We start from the raw sequence: 7,591 nt of genomic DNA, 5'->3' as shown, positions 1-7,591 counted from the left end.
ACAGAAGCATTTATAACTTTTATTTTTCGATGTTATTGACTTATTTACAATATTGCTCTTAGATATTTAAGACACTTAGGGTTTCGACCCAAGGGAAATAACTCAATGTTTTGATTCTATAGTTAATTCCCTTGAACCAATTTACGAGATTTGTTAGTTCTTACTCGCGCTCGTTCACACACGCGCAGACACACGCACACGCACACACACACGCACACACGCGCGCAACGCGAACAAGTGAAATAAACGCCTGTGCAATGACTTTCAAATTGGACAGTCTTTTTTCCCCAAAAGACGTCTACTTTTTAGCGTTGATAAAGTGATTGGCTGTATACACAACACAGACACACACAACGCATACACACACCACACACACACACATACACAAACACGCACACGCACACACACACACACACACAGATACACACACACAGATACACACACATAAACACAGACTTCAGACATATATATATATACACAGGCATTTACACGTATACACACATACACATATATATCACCTCCGGCCAAGGTAAGTGAAAATTTTGAAATGATAAAACGTTGAAATTTCCTTAAGATTTATTGTCTTAATATTCTACTTGCATGAATTACAATTTTATGTTTATTGATATTTAACAATTCTAATTTATGATAAAACGACATACAACAACTACAACAAATAAACAACACAAAAGGGAACCTTCCTGTTCTTCTTCTTGTTCTTCTTGTTCTTCTTGTTCTTGTTCTTGTTCTTGTTCTTGTTCTTGTTCTTGTTCTTGTTCTTGTTCTTGTTCTTCTTCTTCTTCTTCTTCTTCTTCTTCTTCTTCTTCTTCTTCTTCTTCTTCTTCTTCTTCTTCTTCTTCTTCTTCTTCTTCTTCTTCTTCTTCTTCTTCTTCTTCACTGATTATGGTCACGGGACAACGGAGGTGATAAGATACAGACCCATGTCAACCTCCTTCGCCCCCGGAACTTTTTGTGCATTTCTGGATGAAGGAGTAGGGTCCATGACCTTTGATGCTCCACCACCCGAATGTTAGGGTGGATGGCCTTAATGTTGCCCTCGAACCTTTGTAAGTCAACACCAGCGGGAAAGAAACGAGCAGGAATGGAATTCCAGAAGGTTGACCTTGTTGAGGTAAAAAGCATAGTGTAGAACAAGGGTGATAGGAGGAGGAGGAGAAGAGACGAATAGGATAATAATGACTGAGGGGTGATGGCACCAGCCCAGCCCATCCCATCCCAGCCAGCTCCAACGAGAGAGGAAACCTTTACAGTAGCGGCAGAAATACAGAATGACTCTATGTCAATCGGGCGGCTTTGTTTTGACTGATTAATCTCTCCGTTATTTATCGGTATGTCCTTAATGATATGGTGGCGGTGGCGGCGGCGGCGGCGGCCGTTGTGGTGATGGTGGAGGTAACATTTTGTTAAGGGTAACACCCAATATTCAGTTTGCTGGAAGAGGGCGCTACAACTCGCTCGAATTTTCGGTGTTAATACAGTTTCGTTTTTGAAATGTTTAGTATTTCACCAAAACAATTCCGCTTTTCACACATTCGTTTCCGAGAAAGAAGACAGCAACTTATAAGTAAACATAATATAAGAGTAAGAAGACTGTTCCAAACAGAGAATTGGAACAAAATATCGTTGGTTTGAATTAATGTTGATTCCAGCATTGCAAAAGATAAACTGTACAATAGCTGACATTCACGGACCATTACGGGAAATATTTTAGATTTTGGGACAAGCCAACAATTTCGGGGGAGTGGTAAGTCGATTACCTCGATCCCAGGGTTCAATTGGTACTTATTTGATCGATCCCGAAATGATGACAGGCAAAATTGACCTCGGTGAAATTTGAACTCAGAACGTAAAGACGCACGAAATGCCGCTAAACATTTTGCCCAGTGCGGTAACGATTCTGCCAGCTCGCTGCTTTATATTACAGGAAATATTAAGAATTGTACAACTTTGGCTCACACATTATGGAAATTCTGGCAGGGTTCGCATTGAAAGGGCAACAATAGAGGATGATAGGTAATATTTGTTATAGGTACTGAACAAAGAGTTATAGGAGAATGGATATCATTTGAAAGGACAAACCTAGAAGTCAGGCTCTGTTCAGACTTAGCTCAGTGCAGTTGTACAGAAGAATGATCAAACATGAACTGTTGTAAGAACACATAGTTATGTTGGTTGTAGTTGTGGGACGGGATACATTTCTTGATTTGTTGAAGGAGATTTGGCCTTTATTTCTAGCTATCTGAGCGACCAGAAACCCTGATTATACAGCTGCTGTGTGTGGGCATAAAAACAGGAGAGGGTAAGAAGCGGAAGTGAAAAAAGACGAAGTTGTTAGATGTCAAACGAAAACGAACCAGTTGAGATGCAAAACTGTAGCAACCCCGAAGTTTCCATTATTTTCATTCCTTTGGTTGACTCCTTGAGATTTCCTTTGGTTTAGAGAGTTTCTGGTCTTTCTAATATCAGACCATCTCACCCTTTTGACTCAGCTAGGATTCATCAAGTCCCAGCTTGCGCCCCAACAACAAAAAGGGAGTAGTCTACGCTATTGCTACTGTCATCGTCGTCATCGTTGTCCTGACAGGTAAATTCTATAAGAATGTACAGGTGACAAAGTTCTATCATGTTCGCCACGATACTATCCATACCAAAACCTAATCACTCATAAATTGTGAAACAGGACCTTAAGCCATTTTAATCACACGGCCATGCTAGCAGCCATCATATGCACACACACACACGCGCGCATACAGGCACAAACATACACCAATCCTCACACACGCACATGCACACACACACACACACACACACACACGCACACACATACATGCGTCCATACTCACACAGACACACAAGCATATACATATCCATCTCCACACACAACGCACATACACGTACATACACAAGCGTACAGATATGTAACGGTGACAGAACAGGATAATAGAAGCTTTTTAAAACGACGTTCTATACAAGCTTTGTTCTGCAACATGTTACAGAAAAACTCTTATCACACACACACACACACACACACACACACACACACACACACACACGCTCACACCTTTAGAACTACCGTCCACCATTGACTAGGAACCTTTGTACGCCACGACGCTATTGTTCACCAAAGCCCCCTATAAACTCTATCTCAGACACTCCCGTTTCTGTCTCTAGGTACATTACACTCTACTAAGTCCAGCAATTACATTAATTAGACATAAACACCGATAAAGCAAATAAAATTTCGCAATTTACATTCAGTTTATCACAAAAATTAATTCCTGACCTAAAAGAGAGTCGACATAAGTACACAAGCACGCACACACGCGCGCCATACACAGACACACAGACAGAGAGAGACACACACAAATGTACGTATATATATATATATATATATATATATATATATATATATATATATATATATATATATATATATATATATATATATATATATATATATATATATATATATATATATATATATATATATATATATATATATATATATATATATATATATATATATATATATATATATATATATATATATAAGCGCAGGAGTGGCTATGTGGTAAGTAGCTTGCTTACCAACCACATGGTTCCGGGTTCAGTCCTACTGCGTGGCACCTTGGTCAAGTGTCTTCTACTACAGCCTCGATCCGACCAAAGCCTTGTGAATAGATGTGGTAGATGGAAACTGAAAGAAGCCCGTCGTATATATACGTGTGTGTGTGCGTTTGAGTGTCTGTGTTTGTCCCCCACCATCGCTTGACAACCGATGGTGGCGTGTTTACGTCCCAGTAACTGAGCGGATCGGCAAACGAACCGATAGAATAAGTATTAGGCTTACAAAGAATAAGTTCTGGGGTCGATTTATTCGACTAAAGGTGGTGCTCCAGCATGGCCGAGGTCAAATGACTGAACCAAATAAAAGAATAAAAGAATATATATATATATATAGGTGCAGGAGTGGCTGTGTGGTAAGTAGCTTGCTTACCAACCACATGGTTCCGGGTTTAGTCCCACTGCGTGGCACCTTGGGCAAATGTCTTCTACTAAGCCTTGTGAGTGGATTTGGTAGACGGAAACTAAAAGAAGCCCGTCGTATATATGTATATATATACGTGTGTGTGGGTTTGTGTGTCTGTGTTTGTCCCCCTAGCATTGCTTGACAACCGATGCTGGTGTGTTTATGTCCCCGTCACTTAGCGGTTTGGCAAAAGAGACCGATAGAACAAGTGCTAGGCTTGCAGAGAATAAGTCCCTGGGTCGATTTGCTCGACTAAAGGCGGTGTTCCAGCATGGCCGCAGTCAAATGACTGAAACAAGTAAAAGAGTAACGAGTAAAGTGTATATATACAGGGATTGGACAAAATACTTGGAACACGTGTTAAATTCAATTAATATTTATTTAATATGGAGTTGGGTCACCTTTAGCTTTCTGAACAGCTTCGATGCGTCTAGGAATTGATTCATACAGCTTCCTGCCTCCATTGAGAGGTATCTTGAGCCAAAACCTGGAGATTGAGAGGCCACTTCAAGTGTTGTAGTTCACTATTATTTTCTTCATACCAATTCTTAACCACGTGAGGGATGTTTATTGGAGTATTGTCATCTTGGAAGCCGCACTCATGATAAAGGAATAATTAATATCTGGACCATGGGAAGGACTTGATTTCGAAAAATATTCAGGTAATCATTGCTGTTGATCCTACTATGCAGGGCAACGATTGGTTCAAGAGAATTCCAAGAAATGGCTGCCCAAACCATCACAGACCTTCCTCCATGCTTCACTACAGGAAGAAGGCGGTCAAGATCAAAAGCTTCCCCGGGCCGCCGCAACACATAAACTCTGCAGTGGGGAAAAGAGAAAAACTGAACTCGTTGGAGGATATTACTTGCTTCCATTGGTCTGTCGACCAGACCTTGTGATGTCTACACTAGTTCAACCTTTTCTGAATGTTTTGAGGAGAAAGCAGAGGTTTCCTGATGGCGGCTCTGCCTTGATATCCGGCTTTATTGAGCTCATGGCGAACAATTTTGGTCGAAGCTGGGTTAGTCAAATGTTGATTCAACTCTGCAGTCACTTTAAAGACAGTTATCCGGTGATTTTTCATCACAATGCAATTCAACAAACGTCAGTCTCTTTCAGTGAGTTTCGAAGTCCTGCCACACTTACTCTTCCTGCTAGAGATTTTGCCCTGCTTCTCAAATTCAGCCATGGTCCTTGATATGGCAGCTCTCGAAAAATCAAAGAGTTCAGCTATTTTGGTGACGGAAGCTCTTGCCATTCGAACTCCAACAATTTACCCTTTTTCGAACTCAGTGAGGTCACGCATCTTAGCTTAATTTATATCACGATTTGAAATCAAGATAGAAATAATCATTAAAATGGATAAATAAAACCATCTACAATACATTAAAAAACACTCACAATAACATTTGGATGAATATTCGTAATATAATGGTTCTCTGAAATATTGGAGTTAAATTTCAACTATTCCAATTATTTTGTCCAACCCCTGTGTATATATATATGTATATATATATATATATATATGCTACTCTATCTCTTTCTCTTTCCTTTCTCCCCCCCCTCGTTCTTCCTCTGTACTACTACGTATCTCGCCTTACCCCTCTTGTTCTTCCTCTGTTACTACTACGTATCTCCTTTTCCCCCTCGTATTTCCTCTCTTTCTTTTTTCCTCTCGTTGCTCACCATTCTTCTACTTCCTCCCTCTCTTTCTCCCTCTACCACTCTCTCTCTCTTCCCTTTACACCGGCATGGTCACATGCTTCCGGTCAATAATCCTTTCCTTCTTTGGCTTTCGCCAAGTAACACACGCTACCACTGTCTCTCTCGGTTCCGTGCCTCATCGCGTTCATACACACATAATTTTTCTCGTCTGGCCGTAAAGCCTTCTGTTTGTTTTCCTGTCTTGTTTTTCGTCCGCCACTACATTCCTCCATGGCTAGATTTAATTTGCGTATACAGATTTAATCTGCGATCCATGGGACGAGCCGTTTTAACGTTGCGTCCTGCCCGAAGCTCGTCGAAACGCCGGTGTTAAAACGTGGGTAGCTGAAGAAGTAGAATGTTCTCTATGTGGCTCGTGTGTTCTCGTCTACGTTTGTGTGCAATGTCCTGTACCCAGATATGCACCTATACATACAGGTGGATGTCGGTATGCACATACCTGTACGTATATATGCATATACTCATTTACTTTTGTTTTTACATGATTGAACGCAGCGTCTCACAAAAATTGTAAGTAGTTCGTAAACTTATCCTCCGACGCTACTCTATCTCTTTCTCTTTCCTTTCTCCCCCCCCTCGTTCTTCCTCTGTACTACTACGTATCTCGCCTTACCCCTCTTGTTCTTCCTCTGTTACTACTACGTATCTCCTTTTCCCCCTCGTATTTCCTCTCTTTCTTTTTTCCTCTCGTTGCTCACCATTCTTCTACTTCCTCCCTCTCTTTCTCCCTCTACCACTCTCTCTCTCTTCCCTTTACACCGGCATGGTCACATGCTTCCGGTCAATAATCCTTTCCTTCTTTGGCTTTCGCCAAGTAACACACGCTACCACTGTCTCTCTCGGTTCCGTGCCTCATCGCGTTCATACACACATAATTTTTCTCGTCTGGCCGTAAAGCCTTCTGTTTGTTTTCCTGTCTTGTTTTTCGTCCGCCACTACATTCCTCCATGGCTAGATTTAATTTGCGTATACAGATTTAATCTGCGATCCATGGGACGAGCCGTTTTAACGTTGCGTCCTGCCCGAAGCTCGTCGAAACGCCGGTGTTAAAACGTGGGTAGCTGAAGAAGTAGAATGTTCTCTATGTGGCTCGTGTGTTCTCGTCTACGTTTGTGTGCAATGTCCTGTACCCAGATATGCACCTATACATACAGGTGGATGTCGGTATGCACATACCTGTACGTATATATGCATATACTCATTTACTTTTGTTTTTACATGATTGAACGCAGCGTCTCACAAAAATTGTAAGTAGTTCGTAAACTTATCCTCCGACGCTACTCTATCTCTTTCTCTTTCCTTTCTCCCCCCCCTCGTTCTTCCTCTGTACTACTACGTATCTCGCCTTACCCCTCTTGTTCTTCCTCTGTTACTACTACGTATCTCCTTTTCCCCCTCGTATTTCCTCTCTTTCTTTTTTCCTCTCGTTGCTCACCATTCTTCTACTTCCTCCCTCTCTTTCTCCCTCTACCACTCTCTCTCTCTTCCCTTTACACCGGCATGGTCACATGCTTCCGGTCAATAATCCTTTCCTTCTTTGGCTTTCGCCAAGTAACACACGCTACCACTGTCTCTCTCGGTTCCGTGCCTCATCGCGTTCATACACACATAATTTTTCTCGTCTGGCCGTAAAGCCTTCTGTTTGTTTTCCTGTCTTGTTTTTCGTCCGCCACTACATTCCTCCATGGCTAGATTTAATTTGCGTATACAGATTTAATCTGCGATCCATGGGACGAGCCGTTTTAACGTTGCGTCCTGCCCGAAGCTCGTCGAAACGCCGGTGTTAAAACGTGGGTAGCTGAAGAAGTAGAA

The 7,591-nt window shown here is 41.5% G+C and overlaps 1 protein-coding gene across 1 annotated transcript in view; it reads left to right on the top strand.

Annotated features, from left to right (window-relative positions):
* The first annotated feature begins 224 nt into the window (after positions 1 to 224).
* The window catches only part of LOC106877431 (Golgi-associated plant pathogenesis-related protein 1), a 140,045-nt gene continuing 132,678 nt past the window's right edge, over positions 225 to 7,591 (top strand). The window contains exon 1 of the mRNA XM_052975382.2: positions 225 to 529. The gene's annotated coding sequence lies outside the window, so the exon portion shown is untranslated. The remainder of the gene's footprint in view (positions 530 to 7,591) is intronic.

Source organism: Octopus bimaculoides, chromosome 21 (genome assembly GCF_046866305.1).
Source record: "Octopus bimaculoides isolate indiv1 chromosome 21, ASM4686630v1, whole genome shotgun sequence".
Classification (NCBI taxonomy): domain Eukaryota; kingdom Metazoa; phylum Mollusca; class Cephalopoda; order Octopoda; family Octopodidae; genus Octopus; species Octopus bimaculoides.
This window is presented reverse-complemented; position numbering and strand designations above follow the sequence as displayed.